Genomic DNA, 19,091 nt, shown 5'->3' on the forward strand with positions numbered 1-19,091 from the left:
TCAGTTTTGGGAAAGCTAATCTTTACTAAGTGCACTACCTGGCTTGCCATAGTCAAGCGACTGCCATGCGGCAAGCTCACTGTAGGCTACCACGTCTGATCAGTGCAATAAAGCCTCTCATTGAGAACACAAAGAACAAGAACAAGAACAAAGAAGAATACAGCACAGGAACAGGCCATTCGGCCCTCCAAGCCCATGTCGATCATGATGCCCTAACTAAACGGCAGCATGGTAGCACAGTGGTAAGCACTGCTGCTTCACAGCTCCAGGGACCTGGGTTCGATTCCCGGCTTGGGTCACTGTCTGTGTGGAGTTTGCACGTTCTCCTCGTGTCTGCGTGGGTTTCTTCCGGGTGCTCCGGTTTCTTCCCACGGTCCAAAGATGTGCGGGTTAGGTTGATTGGCCATGCTAAAATTGCCCCTTAGTGTCCTGAGATGCGTAGGTTAGAGGGATTAGTGGGTAAAATATGTAGGGGTATGGGGGTAGGGCCGGGTGGGATTGTGGTCAGTGCAGACTCGATGGGCCGAATGGCCTCTTTCTGTGCTGTAGGGTTTCTATGATTCTATGATAAACTAAAAAAACCTTTCAGCCCTTATTCGGACTTTATCCCTCTATTCCCTCCCTATTCATGTCCCCACCCAGATGCTTCTTAAATTTTGCTGTACCTGCTTCCACCACCTCCTCTGGCAGCACGTTCCAGGCACCCACCACTCTCTGCGTGAAAAACTTTGCCCGCACATCTCCCTTAAACTTTCCCCCTCTCACCTGGAACCTGTGCCCCCTTGTAATTGACACTTCCACCCTGGGAAAAAGTCTCTGACTATCCACCCTCTCGATGCCTCCCTGAAGAAGTCCCATTGTCCCAATACAAGAAGCAGGATCCAGGCAATTGAAAGCATGATGGTGAAATGATTCAAATTGAGCTTGCTGTAAGAGGCCAGAATTAGAGAAGCACAGATCTATAAAAGGGTTGAAGAGCTGAAGGGGGCTGCAGGGATGGGGAGAGGGGGGGCTGCAGGGATGGGGAGAGGGGGGGCTACAGAAAGACTCAAAACTGAGAATTTAAAAATCACAACGCAGCTGAACCCTGAGCTAATATAGAGTGAGTGAGCAGAGGGATGAACAGGACTTGGGCAGGCTCGGACAAAGGCAGCAGAGTTTTTGGTGCCCTTCAGTTTACGGAGGGTAGACTGTGACAAATTGGCCAGAGGTACATTAGAAACAGCCAAGTCTGAAAGTAAGAAAGACTCGGCTGACCAGATCAGTGACAGCTGGTGCGGAGCTCGGGACAGCGCCATGTGGTGTTACACAGGTAAAAACAGGTGGTCATAATCACCCTGCAGAGATACGGTCAGAGGCACGTCTCGAGGTCAAATATGACAACTTAGTTACAACCAATCTGGCTCAACCTCAGCTAACTGTCACGGAGGGATGAGTTAGTGGATAAGGAATGGAGTTTGTGGCCAGGATTGAAAGCAACTGTTATAGAATCATAGAATTCTACATTGCAGAAGAAGGCCATTCAGCCCATTGAGACTGCACTGACAACAATCCCACCCAGGCCCTATTCCTGTAACTCCACATATTTACCCTGCTAATCCCCCTGACACTAAGGGGCAATTTAGCATGGTCAATCCACCAAACCCGCACATCTTTGCACTGTGGGAGGAACCGGAGTACCCAGAGGAAACCCACACAGACACGGGGAGAACATGCAAACTCCACGCAGACAGTGACCCAAGCCGGAATTGAACCTGGGTCCCTAGCGCTGTGAGACAGCAGTGCTAACCACTGTGCCAGTGTACCACCCCAATGTTAGTTGGAGGAAATTTCCTGTCATCCAGCTGTGCATGAAGGGATAATCAGTCTGATAATTACAGAGAGTGAAGGAATTGAGAGGGGCGGCGCTAGGGTAGGGGTGGGTGTGAGGGCTGCCAGTGTACCTGTCGACACTCGCACTGTGTTTACAGATACTGTCATCAAGGTAAAAGGTCAGCTGCGGAAGTGGGGCGGATGGGTCAAAGATGGATCCCTTGAGACGCAACAGGTAACTATGGCAACAGAAAGGGAAGCCATTGCAGCAGAATCATTGATTTGATTTGATTTGATTTGATTTATTATTGTCACGTGTATTAACATACAGTGAAAAGTATTGTTTCTTGCGCGCTATACAGACAGAGCATACCATTCATAGAGAAGGAAAGGAGAGAGTGCAGAATGTAGTGTTACAGTCACAGGAGAGAAAGTTCAACTTAATGCGAGGTAGGTCCATTCAAAAATCTGACAACAGCAGGGAAGAAGCTGTTCTTGAGTCGGTTGGTACGTGACCTCAGACTTTTGTATCTTTTTCCCAGTGGAAGAAGGTGGAAGAGAGAATGTCCGGGGTGCGTGGGGTCCTTAATTATGCTGGCTGCTTTGCCGAGGCAGCGGGAAGTGTAAACTGAGTCAATGGATGGGAGGCTGGTTTGCGAGATGGATTGGGCTACATTCCTGACCCTTCGTAGTTTCTTGTGGTCTTGGGCAGAGCAGGAGCCATACCAAGCTGTGATACAACCAGAAAGAATGCTTTCCATGGTGCATCTGTAAAGGTTGGTGAGAGTCGTAGCTGACATGCCAAATTTCCTTAGTCTTCTGAGAAATGTCTGGATCGATAAGACTGGGATCAGGGCTCCACCCAGAGGGGCTGACGAGGGTGAGGTGGTCACTGTGTCAAAGTCCGCAGACTTTGAGAAGGATGAGGAGGGAGAGTTTGCCTCAGTCACATCCACATCGAATGTGATTCGTGAATTTGAGTTAAAATTTGGGTTTGAGTGCTGTGGCAGGGGCAGTACGCTGATTGGAGGGATTCTAAGATGGAGAGTGTGAAAGGTGGGCATGGGAGGTGACCTCATGCTCACGGACACTGGAGAGGAGAGTAAGTGGGGTTGGAGATGGGGCTGGAGTGGGTGAAGTGGGTGGTTTTGAGGAGAGGGCAGCTGATGGTAGATCTGAAACAGAGTGGGTGGTGACTGAGGAGAGGGAACTGGTCACAACATCAGCTAAGCACGCGGGGCTGCAGGGGAAGGTGGGTGGTGAGCAGTTTAGTGGAACTGGGGCCAAGAGAGCAAGAGCAAGAGCTCACACTGAGCTTCGAGGAGAGAAAGCAGAGAAACTAGAGAGAGACACGGGGAGGGTTAGGACGCTTGGTCACCTGATCTAGGGGAAGGGGAGAGGGGCAGGGGCAGCTGATTGGATGATCACAACCATTGTGACAAGTCCATAACAGAATAGACCCAGCATGTCGACTCAGGGTCAACGAAGGGTCATCCAGACTCGAAACGTTGGCTCTATTCTCTCCCCACAGTTGCTGTCAGACCTGCTGAGATTTTCCAGCGTTTTTTGTTTCAGATTGCAGCATCTGCAGGGTTTTGTCTTTATCCACCCAGTCTATTGGAGTTTGACCATTGTTATTAAGGGGATGGCCCTGACGTCTAAGGGGACATGTTGTATGAACCAGCCAGGATGGCTGAGATTGTTTTAATGGGGATTAGAACATTACCTGTTTCAGTCAGGGCATGAGTGGGCAAATAGGTAGCTACAGAAATGGAGGGAAAACAGTGAGAGCACATGGCTCGACAGATGGTATTTGAAAGTGCAGTTGTAAAGTGAATTAAGAGAGAGCATTTTGCAGCAGTAGATTCAGAAGGAATTAGGGTTGGGGGACAGAAGGGGAAGTCTTGGATCCATCATAGAATCATAGAATCCCGACAGTGCAGAAGGAGGTCATGTGGCCCATCGAGCCTGCACCAACCACAATACCACCCAGGCCCTATCCCCGTCACCCCATGTATTTACCCTAGCTAGTCCCCCTGACACTAACGGCAATTTAGCATGGCCAATCCACCTAACCTGCACATCTTTGGACTGAGGGAGGAAACCGGAGCACCCAGAGGAAACCCACGCAGACATGGGGAGAACGTGCAGACTTCGCACAGGCAGTGGCCCAAGCCGGGAATTGAACCCGGGTACCTGGCGCTGTGAGGCAGCAGTGCTAACCACTGTGCCACCGTGCCGCCTCCAACGTGGAGGAGGACATTACAAGGAAGTGATCAGGGACGGCCTATTCTGTGATTAGCACAATGAGAGGAACTACCATGAGAGGGTTAAGGAGGGAGCGGCCATGAAATGGGATGTGGAGTTCAGATAGAGGGAGAGATTGCGGGAGGATATAGAGGCCGGGGAACTCTCTGTTCAAGTCTGTTTGAAGATACAACTAAATTAAATTTAAAACAACTTCATTGAGAACAATGCAGCCTCTCATTGTGAATGCTAGATTTGCAGCCAATGTCAAATCTAACACTGTCAAACTGCTGCTTACTGAGTGCTAGGGGAACTTATTTAAATTAAAAATCAGCCAAACATATAAAACATTAGGCCCTAAATGTCCAGTGGTGACAGGAGCAGATGAAGACTTGAGTTGCATTCTTCAGAGCGCAGTTGTAATGGAACCCATTTAAGGTAAGCCATCTGAAGTAAGGAGACCTTTATAAATGTCCCTTTTCTCACGGAACCCAGTCGTGTGAGTGACATGTTGCAGGGAGGGCTGCAATCCTTACCTAAAATGGGATTAAAAAACAGAGGTAAAAATTACATCCCTGTGCTTGTTATGCAAGGAATCTGGAGATGTAACGAAATATGAAACACGTTCTCTCTTATCCCTGTCGTAAGCTGAATGTTGGAAAGGGTCACTTACTCTGGGTAACTTACTCCTGCTCTATCCTCCTCGCTGCCTCTGACTGTCAGAGAGAGAGGGCAGTTAATTCAGGTTAGTTCCCACACTGCCCGGTGCCCCTCACTCTCCCTGCCCTTGTTGAAGAAGCTCATTTTCTCTGAGTGTTCCTGTATTCTTCCCGGTCAAGTCACTGGCTGCCAGCAGCTTTGTCCAAACAGTTGTGGGATGGAGCAGCCGGGTCACAGACTAGGCTTTGGTGAACTGGAACTAACTGCCCTGAATCTAGTGAGCCAGAACTGCAAGAATATGGATTGAATTGATCCAATAAATCCTCAGGATGTGCAAAAGGGAGAGCAGAAAAATAACATCCTTAATGCAAAAAAGAAACGTATCCAAAAAGATATTTTATTTGGTAAGTGTGTTGGTCTTTTGCAGGCCTATGTTTGACAAGGGACAGTGGTGACACAGCTGTTTGGCTGGTCAGACCCAGCGATGTCCCATCAACTGACACGACAGGACAATACTCACACTGACTTATCGATCCCTTCAGACTCATTAGGTAGAGGCTTGGAGGTCAAAGACAGGATAAGTACATGAACTGTGATAGGGAGTCAATGCTGTGACACAATTCTCGCCACCATTCCAGCACGATGATGGATGGGGGCAATGGGAACTATCAGAATCTAATAGCCATTGATTTAACAGCTGAATGAAACTGTGGGGGAACAGCACAAAGATTGCAGCCGAGTGTGAGTGTAGCTGTGTGCGATGAATCAGTGTGTGTGTATACATGCATACATATACACACACACACATACACACACGCATTTGTATACACATATTTACACATATATATCTATGTATATAAAGGGAAGGCAGTGGTGTAGTGGAATTGTCACTGGTCTAGTAATCCAGCAACCCAGACAAGATCTGGGAACTGGGTTCAAATCCAACCATGGCAGATGGATGAAATTTGGAATTCAATAAAAAATATCTGGAATTAAGAATCTACTGAGGACCATGAAACCATTGTCAATTATCGGAAAAACCCATCTGGTTCACTAATGTCCCTTAGGGAAGGAAATCTGCCATCCTTACCTGGTCTGATCTACATGAGACTCCAGAGTCACAGCAATGTGGTTGACTTTCAAATGCCCTCTGAAATGGAGGGCAGTTAATGATGGACATCGCCCACATTCTAAGACCATAAGATATAGGAGCAGAATTAGGTCATTCGGCCCATCAAATCTGCCCCACCATCCAATCATGGCTGATATGATTCTCATCTCCATTCTCCTGCCTTCTCCCCGTAACTCTTGATCCCCTTATTGATCAAGAACATCCCCTGAGTGAATTAAGAAAAACACACATACATTTATATATATATATCACACACATATTTATACATCTTTCTGTTTATCCACATTTACCCGGCTGTGTGCTTATCATTGTGTAAGTAGATGTCACCTTGCTACCCTGCCTGAATCTTCTTCGAGTCCTACTCCCATCATCTCGACTGGCATTTCAGCGTTGTGCTGATGGAGTGCTGCCCTGTCAGATGTGCCACCATTCAAATGAGAGCTTTATGAACGTTAGAGTTCTATTGGCTGCACTCGACAATGAGCAGAGAACCCCTTCACATTCCTGCCCAACATTCATCCCCTAGAGGCTGGGGCTCCTTTCTCCAGACCTCATTGATAGAGTCAATGTGTTGCTGATGTTTACACTTGTGGGGAATCTAAATCTAGGGGCTATAAATATAAGGGAGTCACTAACAAATTCAATTAGAAATTTCAGAGAAACGTTTTTACTCAGAGGATAGTCAGGATGTGGAGCTATTTATCATCAGGAGTAGTTGAGGCTGATTCAATAGTGACTTTCAGAAGGCTACTGGATTTCTACTCAAAGGGAAAAAGTGCAGCCCTGTGAGGCAAGGTCAGGAGAACGAGATTAATCACACTGTTCTTTCAAAGATCAATAACTAGGATGTGAATGGCCTCTTTCTGTGGGGTAGTTTTCTGTGATTTTAAGAACATCTCAACAATAGTTCTTACAAGTTATTTGAAGGTTCTGGACATGTTGCAGTTAATTAGACCCACCAGAGTGGCATTCTTTGTGGCATTCTGTTTCTGCCTTTGAATCTTTCTAACACTGGTAGGCTTTGGAGAGGATACAGAAAAGATTTACCAGGATGTTACCTGGTTTGGAGGGCATTAGCTATGAGGAGAGGTTGGAGAAACTCAATTTGTTCTCACTGGAACAATGGAGGTTGAGGGGTGACCTGATAGAAGTCTACAAGATTATAAGGGGCATGGACAGAGTGGGTAATCAAAAGCTTTTTCCCAGGGTGGAAGAGTCAATTACTAGGGGGCATAGGTTTAAGGTGCGAGGGGCAAGGTTTAAAGGAGATGTCTGAGGCAAGTTTTTTACACGGAGAGTGGTTGGTACCTGGAACTTGCTGCCGGGGGAGGTAGTGGAAGCAAATACGATAGTGCTTTTTAAGGGGCATCTGGACAAATACATGAATAGGGTGGGAATAGAGGGATATGGTCCCTGGAAGGGTCGCGGGTTTTAGTTCAGATGGACAGCAAGTTCGGTGCAGGCTTGAAGGACCAAAGGGCCTGTTCCTGTGCTATAATTTTCTTTGTTCTATGTTCTTTGCTAGAGCCCGTATCTTATGGAGCAGAAATGCTGGTCAGACCAGTTGGACCGAATGGTCTATTTCTGTGCTAGGGACTTGATGATGTGTGAACAACTGTTCTACACAAGTTGCTGGGGAGCGGGGTTTACTGTAGAGTAACACTGCTGAGTTCTGCGATGGAGCCAGACCAGCAGACTCAGTATTGAGGTCAGCAGACTCAGTATTGAGGTCACCAGTTGGGCCAATGTCCCAGGCTGGGGTTTTTCCATGTATCAGTGTCCCTTTGCAGGGTGCCCTCTCTCAGAAAGTGCGGGTGTCTCTCTCCCACATGGTGGGCCTCCCCAGACAGGGTTCCTTTCTCCGTACACCTCTGGTGTGAGAGGCAGGGCTTGGAACTTGGGGGCCCAGCATTTAGTTGGTCTGAATAATTCTGGTGAGAAGTTACAAGGTTTGAAAATATTAAAGGTGACCTCTGGCAGAAAGGGGTTTGTTCCTCTCCTGATCCACCCTGTGGGGGTGGGTGTTTAATTAGTGCACCCTGGATAATGATCAATATCTCTAAGTCAATGGTTCCGAGGACATCGGGCTCTGTTAACCCCACATTAATTAATATTAGTTGCAACACAGCAGCAACTGTAAAGGTTACAGCCAGCCCAGTGCCCTCAGCATCACAGCTCACCACATAATAGCTGCTAAACTCTTCATAACTTTGCTGAAAAACAGGGGAATTGTTTTGTCAAAGCTTTTCAACTTGCACTCATCAGGGCAGATTCGCAAGAATACCAAATATAAAGAAACAACAATTTATACTGCAGGAAAAGACAGTGCTGATTGGTTGGCAAGTTGACTCCAATTAGTAGAGACGTTGCCTTGACAATGCACCAGTTGATGGGGACTGACAGTTAACTGCCAAGTATTGTTTGAAATTTAAACCAGGCAGCTTGAATTTGAGGACCTGCTGAGTGCAAGACAAAAAGCTCCAACAATTGATGTCTCTTTTTTCAGCAATACTCACACTCATTATATTTTCTCAACGCACACCCTCAATCCTGTTGGGGAAAGGAAAAAAAATCCTAGTAGGTTAGAGAAGTTTTTAAACCATTAGGCATTTAAGAAACTGACAGAACTGCCAGCATTGAGTTAAATGACTAAATCAGACTAATAAGCTAACAAGAGAATAGTTTGCACACATGTGAATGCAGTAAGAGATTTAAAACGTGATTATGATTTAAACGCATATTTTGATTTTTTAAATGTATTAACTGTATTTTTATAAAGTGATTGTGCATTTTAACCAAAGGCAGATTGCAGCGAGGCATGATGGTAAAGGGCATAAGGATAGACACCACATTCTAAGCGAACAATGAAAACTTAGAAATGTGCAAGTTTTATCAGTAAAGTTTTTAATAGCAGAGCATTCAAGGCAACTTCATGAATAGGACCAATTCACTGTCCAGATAAGACGGATGCATGCCCAGACGCGCGATCATGTGTTAGTTTGGTTTGGCAGTGACCTGGAGGAGAACTTAGTGGCCAGGTGTCTGGTTGCTAAGTGATACAGGAGAGTGAGTTAGCCAAAAGGGGAGGGTACGTCTGGATTCTATGGACTAATGAAATACCATTATATCACAGGATAAGGTGCAATTGGCTGAAGTATATGACAGGTGTTATTAATGATTTATGCATACTAAGGATGGTTGATTCAAAGTTAATGAAAAGTGGTGGAATTTGATAAGAAAAGTGTATAATTGATCTATCTTGAAGTCAGAATTCATCAGGGAGGTCAGGCTGCTCTATGTCTGGAAAGGCCCAGGACTCTTTGGTGACTTCTCCCTGCGACTGCTGCTCAAATAAAAGATATGTCATTAAACTGGGACACTGGCTTTCGTGAGTCTTGTATTGTCTGAAGTTTCAGTGCTAACAATCTACACACTGCTTTAATATACCCCACATTTAAATGTGGCAAAGGATAAGAGAATATATTAGTCTGAAATTTAATCCAATGACTCTTCGCAGTTGAAAACAGAGGGAAACAATGAGGACAAATCTAAGTGCCCATTAATGCCACTTGTCAATGCAGAGTATTATATGGTGTGTGGGGGAACATTCTACCCAGTGATACAGACAGCCAGGGATAGCCATGCCCATGTTGGATGTAGCTCTCCCTGTGTGAGGCAGTTCACCTGCCGGCAGTGGGAGGATGATGCTGTCTCAGGGACAGAGCTGGGAAGAGGGTCACTGGGGGTTGAAGTGGGCTGGAAGAGGGAAAACTCATTCATCAGTTTCCCAGAACCTCCTGGCATTGGCACTGCCCTGCGGCTCAGTCATGTGGGTGAAACCTGGCATCAGGCACCTAAAGGCGATGGAGCCTTGGCCTCTCACACAATGCAGCTGCCCGTTACAGGTCTCTGCATCGGTGTACAACGTGCTGTAACTAACTGACCAAACAGTCAGCTGCATTTGTTTGCATCCTATGGCAACTGAGTTTGCAGTGCAGTCACTCAATACCCAGAATGGCGGAGCAGGTTCCAAGGACTGAGCCCTGCTCTTATTCCTGGACGGGCACGAAGGTAGAATCTTATTACCTCTTCTGTCGGCAAGACGTTCTGGTCCTGCCGATGTCAGTGGAATTTTGAATGACTCGCTGCATTTTACAGCCCCCCCCCCCCCCCCCCCACCCCCCCCACTCCCCCTGCCATTTAGGACTGAGCTGAGGAGAAATTTCTTCACCCAGAGGGTGGTGAATCTGTGGAATTCACTACCACAGGAAGTAGTTGAGGCCTAAACATTGTGGCTGGAACTTTACCAACTCGCCCGCCATGGCAGTTTGAGTGGGCAAGGGGCGGACCATGGAAAGGTCCGATGACCTCGGGTGGGATTTTCCGGTTTCGGGGCCAGCGCGGCCGGAAAATCCCGCTCTGTGTGTTTTCAGGAAGCAGTTAGATGCAGCACTTAGGACAAAGGGGATCAAAGGAAAGGTGGGATCAGGCTATTGAATTGGATAATTAGCCATGATCATAATGAATGGCGGAACAGGCTCGAAGGGCTGAATGGCCTCCTCCTGCTCCTATTTTCTATGTTTCAATGTTTCTGATTTGCTGTGCCTTTCAGAGGCCTCAGCAGGTCCCTCTGTTTGATTCTGATTTCAAACATGTTTGTGTTGGAAGCTTTGCCATGAAGCAATTTAATATTCTCTATGGTGAAATTTTGATACTTTGTTGCCTGACAAATAAAGAGCGAGAGAGAGAAACAGAAAGAAGCAGAGATAGAGAGATAGGGAGAGAGAGAGAGGGAGAGAGGGAGAGAGTGAGAGATAGAGAGAGAGATAGAGAGAGACAGAAAGAGAGACAGAGAGAGAGAGAGATAGAGAGACACAGAGAGAGGGAGAGAGATAGACAGAGAGAGGGGGGAGATAGAGAGACTGAGAGGAGAAAGACAGAAAGATAGAGATAGAGAGACTGTGGTGAACCATCGTTGGTTCCCACTGGATAGTACTGAGCCAGGGTCTGGCCAGTACTACAAGGATGTACATATGTTACTGTTGGGTTGTGCTACTTGTTGCTGTTGGGGTTAGGGTGGGGTTGTTACATCTTTGTACTGTAGTGTTGTGGTACATCCCAGTCGGGCTCCGCCTCCTGGGAGAGGTATAAAGGTCCCTGCTCTGGCTGGGACCCCTCAGTCTGGGATCGTGTATATAATTATTCGCTGCTTCATTGCAGTAAATAAAAGCCTTTATTTCCCGAGCATCTAGCCTCGTGTTTGATAACGCGCATCAGAGACAGAGAGAAAGATACAGAGATAGAGAGAGAGAGAGGGAGGAAGAGAAATGTACTGAGGAACAAACAGGGGGAAGGAGGGATCGGGTGGGAGAGGAAGAGAGGGCTGCCCCCACAGGACGGAAGAATATGGAAGTGAGAAGCTGAAGGAATGAAGATGGAATAAACATGAGTCTGAATGTCGAGCTGGAGATCACAAAGGAAACTCAGAAAGCAAAGCAGAGTGAGTAAGATATCCTGAGAAAACAGAAAAATATTCCAAAGTGAAAGTTTATTTATCAGTGTCACAAGTAGGCTTACATTAACACTGCAATGAAGTTACTGTGAAAATCCCTTAGTTGCCACACTCCAGCACCTGTTCGGTTACACTGAGGGAGAACTTAGCATGGCCAATGCACCTAACCAGCACATCTTTCGGACTGTGGGAGGAAACCGGAACACCCGGAGGAAACCCACGCAGACACGGGGAGAATGTGCAGATTCCGCACAGACAGTGACCCGAGGCTGGAATTGAATCCGGGTCCCTGGCTCTGTGAGACAGCAGTGCCAACCACTGTGCCACCGTGCCGCCCTACTGTGGAAGAGACACTGAGCCAAAGAAGATATTGGGAGGGTGAATCAGCAACTCAGTCACAAACAGGGAGCTCGAAGGAGAGTCTTAGAGGTGAAAAAGAACTTGAAAGATAGAAGGAGAAAGAGAAATTGAAAAGATGACAAGCGAGCGGATAAATGATAGAGGCAAAGTCTAATCCAGGAAGATTGACTTTTAGCTGGAGGTCTCAGCTACTGTGGAAGTAGGTTCTGGTATATACAGGGTTAATGGGGGACTGTGGGCTTTCTTGCTGAAGGGAAATGAGGGGGTACAAGAGGTCTGATGGAGGGCAGGCAAGAGGGGTTCCTTTTCCTCCAACGGAATCGGGAAGTGTTGGAAATGCTCAGCGGGTCTAGCGACATCTGTGTGGAGAGAAACAGAGGTCAGTGACCCTTCATCAGAACTAGTACAGATCGTGGACCTGAAGTGTTGAGCCCACAGATTCTACCTGCTGGAGAATTTCCAGCATTTTCTGTTTATATTTCAGATTTCCAGCATCTGCCAGTATGGTTAGTTCCATTTTAAAATAAGAACATATTTATTATTCAATGCAAGATGTGTATTTCCTGTTATAAAACCCACCGGAGTATTTTGCCATTTTTTAAACTTGGAAATGAAACCAGGAGTCATGTGCCAACAAAATATGTCAGTGTTTGTTCAAGATATTCTCATTTATGCATGGGATTGTTGCTTGCAGTGCTTGTTCAAGTCTTTGGGATGTCGCTGTTGGATATTGCATACGGCTAGGTTGAAAGCAGAGAATCTGGCTGCGTAATGTGAATGACCATGTTGTGTGTAATTGTCTGATAAAACCGTGGTTGTAAAGTGCATCATAAAACCTGAGCTTTTGGTGGACTTTGTAAATAAAGGCACAGAGTACCAAAGCCATAAGGCTCTGCTAAACCTATAGGAAACCGTTCGGCCCCATTATGACTATGGTTGGCAATTCTGAGCAGCTGAGTGTGAGGGGAAAGATTAAAAAGGGGGGAATAAAGGGTCCAGAGACCAGAGAAGCACTAGAACCTCCCAGGACCAGCGTGCAACCAGAATATCACCGTATCTCCTCATTCAGTTCCCTTCTTTCTCTTTCTCCTTACTTTTTCCTCTTGTTTATTTCACCAAATCCCTTCTCTCCTCATGTTCCTCATTCTTTGCAACCTCTCCTCCTTTTTTCTCACCAATGCATTTTCTCCAAACCCCAGCCATGGCAATGACACCCCTCCCCGGTCGGAGTGCGGAGAGTGGGCAATGAGAAGCGACGGCGCTCGGTGATGGGGCTGATAGTGGAGGCCCGGGGGGACAGACAGGGTAAGAAATGGTGAGAAAGGTTCAGAGTTGGCTCTACAAAGAACAAAAAGAACAAAGAAATGTACAGCGCAGGGACAGGCCCTTCGGCCCTCCAAGTCCGTGCTGATCAGGATGCCCTAACCAAACTACAAAAAAGCTGTGAGGTGGCGGGTGGCGGGGGGGGGGGGGGGGGGGGGCACGGGAGGCTGGGGCCGGGCATGCTTAGGGGCCAGCAATCGGGCAGTGGTGGGGGGGGGGGGGTGTGAGGGGGTGAGAGGGCCGGCGATGCGGGGATCGTGCTGCTGGGCAGCGATCGGAAGGCCAGCGGTGCGGGGCTACTGCGCACGCGCTCAGTGCTGACAGATCGGCCCATGCGCAATGGCCCACTCAGCGCTATGCTGCCAGCCTCTCCAGCGGGAATAAGCCCCAGCCACTGATTTCTAACGTGATTCACGCTGGTGCACTCTGCAATGCCCAGAGTGTGAGAGATTCTCCTCCAAACTCCCGCTGAAGAAACCAACGTGATTTACTCCAGTTTTCATGCAAATTCGACACTTGGAATTTTTTGGGAGAATTCCACTCTGTGTGTGTCACAACATTCTCTGTGTCCCGTTGTTCCTGAGCAGCTGATTGGAGAAGCAGTCACCAGACTCCTAAACCCTCCCCCCAATCCTCTCCCCACTTTCCCCCAAACCCTCCCCTACCATTTCAGGGGGATTAGCAGGATATATATGTGGGGTTACGGGGATGGGTTGGGATTGTTGCTGGTGCATGCTCGATGGGTCAAATGGCCTCCTTCTGTGCTGTAGAGATTCAATGAATGTAGCTGCACATTTTTCCAGTCAGGGAATTGCACTTGGGTAGCACGGTGGCACAGTAGTTAGCGCTGCTGCCTCACAGCACCAGGGACCCGGGTTCAATTCTGGCCTCGGTCACTCTCTGTGCGGAGTTTGCACGTACGCCTTGTATCTGTGTGGTTTCCTACGGGTGCTCCGGTTTCCTCCCACAGTCCAAAGATGTGCAGGTTAGGTTGATTGGCCATGCTAAATTCTCCCTCAGTGTCAGGGGGATTAACAAGGTAAGTATGTGGGATATGGGGATAGGGCTCAGTACAGACTTGATGGGCTGAATGGCTTCCTTCTGCACTGTAGGGATTCTATGATTTCCCCCTACCCTCATCTTATTGTCCCCCAATCTTCCCTCCCCCCCAGTCCTCCTCTACCACCTCCCAATCCTCCCCCACAATGCTCCTACCTCCAGCCCCTAATCTTCCCCCCAACCCTCCCCTAATCCTCTGCACCCTCTCCCACCATCCCCCAATTCTTCCCCTTCCCCCATCCCTCACCGCACCATCCCTTCCCCCAATCCTGGGGTGACCCCATTCCCCACCATCTCCAATCCCCATCTCCCGCCATCCCCCATTCCCTCCATCCCTCCCAATCCCATCGTGCAGTCACTGCAGCTTTTGCATCAAGCAGTTTGTCGGTGGAATGGGTTCCACTGCAAGTTGTGTTTCAAAGGAGTGAAAGACAGAGTGTGCTGAGGAAGATGACAAGCTATCTCCTGGCATACTATCAAAGGTTTCAGCGATAGTGGCTTGTAAGTTGGCAAAGCTGTGTTACTGGCTACGACAAACTGTCTGAAGGATTCCTAATGTAAGGGACCACAGGATAAAGTGCTGGGGGGAAAGCACAGACTGAAATGTCACTAATTCTACGTCAATCCTGGTGTGGCCAAAGTTATTTGTTTGTTAAAAGCAGGGGCTTTAACACAGTTCATTCCTGCCTCCTGAAAAGAGGTGTTTGCTCCCTTCTCATTTCCTCCTTGTCAGGCTGACTTGTTTGAAAGGTCTAGGATCAGACTTGCCAGAACTTAGCGGAACGCCAGACACTTAGTAACCAGGTCACATGAATGAACTACAGCGACCCTCACATCTCCAAAATATATATAAAAACAACAAACTTTGTTCTTATGAAGTGTAATTTATGGATTTTCTCACAGTGTGTGTGTTTGCACATTCATTCGTGGGACATAGGTGTTGCTGGCTGGCCAGCATTTATTGCCCATCCCTAGTTGCCCTTGTTCAGAGGGTAGTTGAGAGTCAACCACATTGCTGTGGCTCTGGAGTCACATGTAGGTCAGACCAGGTAAGGACGGCAGATTTCCTTCCCTAAAGGTATTAGTGAACCAAATGGTTTATTTATTGATTAAGTAGGCTTACATTAACACTGCAATGAAGTTATAGTGAAAATCCCCTGGTCACCACACTCCGGCGCCTGTTCGGATACACTGAGGGAGAATTTAGCATGGCCAATGCACCCAACCAGCGCGTCTTTCGGACTCTAGGAGGAAACCGGAGGAAACCCACGTAAGCACGGGGAGAACATGCAGATTCCGTGCAGAGAAGCCAAGAATCGAACCCGGGTCCCTGGCACTGTGATGCAGCAGTGCTAACCACTGTGCCGGCAATAATACCACTAGGCCATTGCCTAGGGTGCTTTTAATGCTGTCTGATTACATCTGTAAACTAATATTGATCACTTAAGTCCTTATATTTATGTGCTAACACCCACCATGTTGAAAATAAATTAGTCATGCAATGTGAAATTGTTAAATAGAAACAGAAAATACTGGAAACACTCAGCAGGTCTGGCAGCGTCTGTGGAGATTTTTCTTCGGGACAATTCCGAAGGGGAGTCACACTGAATTTGAAACAACCAGCAGGATTTTACAACCTCGCTTGAACAAGACCGGAAATTCCCGCCCGAGGTCAATGGACATTTCTGTTGTCCGCCCCTCGCCCGCTCCGATTCCGTGGTGAGTGAGGTGGTAGAATTCCGGCGGTTAACTCTGTTTCTCTCTCCACAGATGCTGCCAGACCGGCTGAGGTTCTCCAGCATTTTCTGTTTTTATTTTAGATCCCCAGCATCTGCAGTATTTTGCTTTTATTTCAGTGAAATTGTTGAACCCCATCGACAGATTATTGCAGGAGTGAGATGGGTAACGTTCAGCGGCGCATGTCCTTCAAGCTGTTTATAAAATGGCCATTTTTGGAGCGCAGGAAGCTCTGCTGAAAAAGATGTTTTTTTGTGTCAGTCCCTAAAACCTAAAGAGCTTCTTTATTATCACAAACATTATGGGGTCAGGTAGGCAAGAAATCACCAGCAACTTACAGCGTTAGCAACCCATGGGGTCATTACATGTTTCAATTCTCTTCCTGCACCTAGTGGTGCACTAAGGCAGACTTTCCTCTGTTTCCATAACTAGTTATTCCTGAAACAGGTCACAGCACCAGGATTTGATTCCCCGCTTGGGTCACTGTCTGTGTGGAGTTTGCATGTTTTCCCCGTGTCTGCGTGGGTTTCCTCCAGGTGCTTTGGTTTCCTCCCATAGTCCGAAAGATGCGCTCGTTAGGTGCATTGGCCATGCTAAATTCCCCCTCAGTGTACCCCAACAGGCACCAGAGTGTGATGATTAGAGGATTTTCACAGTAACTTAATCGCAGTGTTAATGTAAGCCTACTTGTGACACTAATAAATAAACTTTAAACTTAGTCTGTCGCCAGGGGTTCATATCTTGAGGGGTGTCACTCCACATCAAGCGTCGCTGACCAGGAGTCTCTCCCACTCTTACTGCCAGCCATTGGCGTGTTTGGAAGGATTTACAGGCTGATACTAAACCTGTTTGGCCGCTTTATGAATGCACCTTCCTTGGATATCAAATCCTGGGGTGGGACTCGAACCCAGAGCTTCTGGCTCAGAGACCGGGACGCTAACCCACTGCACCACAAGATCTCTGGTCATTATGTGTGGACCCCTCGATATCTCTGATGTTTTCTCTTTGTTTGCTATTGATGGAGCGTAGGAAGAGCTGGAGGAATTTGAGTGGAATAACACCAGGCAGCAGGTCGTCCTGAGCTGAATTGTTGAGCCAGTGACCCCGTTTACAGGCACAGTCCTGGGGCAGACTGAATGGGTGATAACTGACCCTTGACTCCAGCCTCACCCACTCTCACTGGCTGCATTTCTAAAGCAGACCAGCTCGGTGCAAAGAGTCAGTTTGATTCAGTTGGATTGCAGGATTTCCCATGTTTATCCCTTCAGTGGCTGACACAGGGGTAACTCTGAACAAGCTGACACAACACCACTAAACAGAAGCAATTTCCCACATTACAGCGTGTACAGCAAGTGACTGCTGATTGACAGGAAGAAGACTGAATCGCAGATCAGCTGTCTCGGACATGCCCTCAGTCCCACCGCCCACACTGTCTCACCCATGCCCCCTGACCCAGCACCCACACTGTCTCACCCATGCCCCCTGACCCAGCACCCACACTGTCTCACCCATGCCCTCAGTCCCACCGCCCACACTGTCTCACCCATGCCCCCTGACCCAGCACCCACACTGTCTCACCCATGCCCTCAGTCCCACCGCCCACACTGTCTCACCCATGCCCCCTGACCCAGCACCCACACTGTCTCACCCATGCCCCCTGACCCAGCACCCACACTGTCTCACCCATGCCCCCTGACCCAGCACCCACACTGTCTCACCCATGCCCTCAGTCCCACCGCCCACACTGTCTCACCCATGCTCCCTGACCCAGCACCCACACTGTCTCACCCATGCTCCCTGACCCAGCACCCACACTGTCTCACCCATGCCCCCTGACCCAGCACCCACACTGTCTCACCCATGCTCCCTGACCCAGCACCCACACTGTCTCACCCATGCCCCCTGACCCAGCACCCACACTGTCTCACCCATGCCCCCTGACCCACCACCTACACTGTCTCGCCCATGCCCCCTGACCCAGCACCCACACTGTCTCACCCATGCTCCCTGACCCAGCACCCACACTGTCTCACCCATGCCCCCTGACCCAGCACCCACACTGTCTCACCCATGCTCCCTGACACAGCACCCACACTGTCTCACCCATGCCCCCTGACCCAGCACCCACACTGTCTCACCCATGCCCCCTGACCCAGCACCCACACTGTCTCGCCCATGCCCCCTGACCCAGCACCCACACTGTCTCGCCTATGCCCACTGACCCACCACCACACTGTCTTTCCTTCACTGCCAGCTGATAAGAAGTGTCGGACAGAGTGGGACTAAAGCAATTGAAGCAGCGTAACATAAACAGTATTCAGTCACCACTAACCACTAACCCAAACAGTATCACAGAGTGGTTACAACACAGAAAAAGGCCGTTCAGCCCTTCACGTCTGCACCAGCTCTCCACATGAGTGATTTGCCTTGTGCCATTCCCCCGCCGTCTCCCTAGCCCTGCACATTCTCCCTCTTCAGACAACCACCTAACTCCCTCCCAAATGCTTCAATTGAACTTGTCTCCACCACAGTCTTGGGCAGGGCATTCCAAGGAATAGTTATCACTAAACTAAACAGGGCAGTTACCACTAACTACAAACCTAAACAGGGAACAGTTAGCACTAACCTGAATAAGTTGTTATCACTGACCACTACAGTCACCGTTAACTTGAACAGTTAGCAAGAAGCATGGACCTGAATGTGGAGTGAGATACCATTCACTTAAAAAGGTAAAAGATTTTCCCGCCAGCTACTACTAGCCTGAGCAAAGTACATACCTATCAAAGGACAAAGTCCAGTTTGTGTGACAAATATCCTCAGAGTATTACCTTGCTGTGGTGGCTTCACCTGAGGGGTGACACTGCTGTTCAGTGGTGTCAAGAATGTGTGCACCCATCAGGGTAGTCTGCAGCTCTTAGCACACTCAGCCTGCACCCGAAACCTTAACTTGCCTCTTTCTCTAGTCTAAACGATGTGTAATTCCAGCGGTTTTTGTCTTTTCAAAATTGTGGATTTACATAGAAACATAGAAGATAGGAGCAGGAGGAGGCCATTCGGCCCTTCGAGCCTGCTCCACCATTCACCACCATCATGGCTGATCATCCAACTCAATAGCCTAATCCTGCTTTCTCCCCATAACCTTTGATCCCGTTCGCCCCAAGTACTGTACCTAGCTGCCATTCAATGTTTTGGCATCAATTATTTCCTGTGGTAATGAATTCCACAGACTCACCACTCTTTAGGTGAACA

This window comes from Mustelus asterias, chromosome 13 (genome assembly GCF_964213995.1).
Source record: "Mustelus asterias chromosome 13, sMusAst1.hap1.1, whole genome shotgun sequence".
Taxonomy (NCBI): Eukaryota; Metazoa; Chordata; class Chondrichthyes; order Carcharhiniformes; family Triakidae; genus Mustelus; species Mustelus asterias.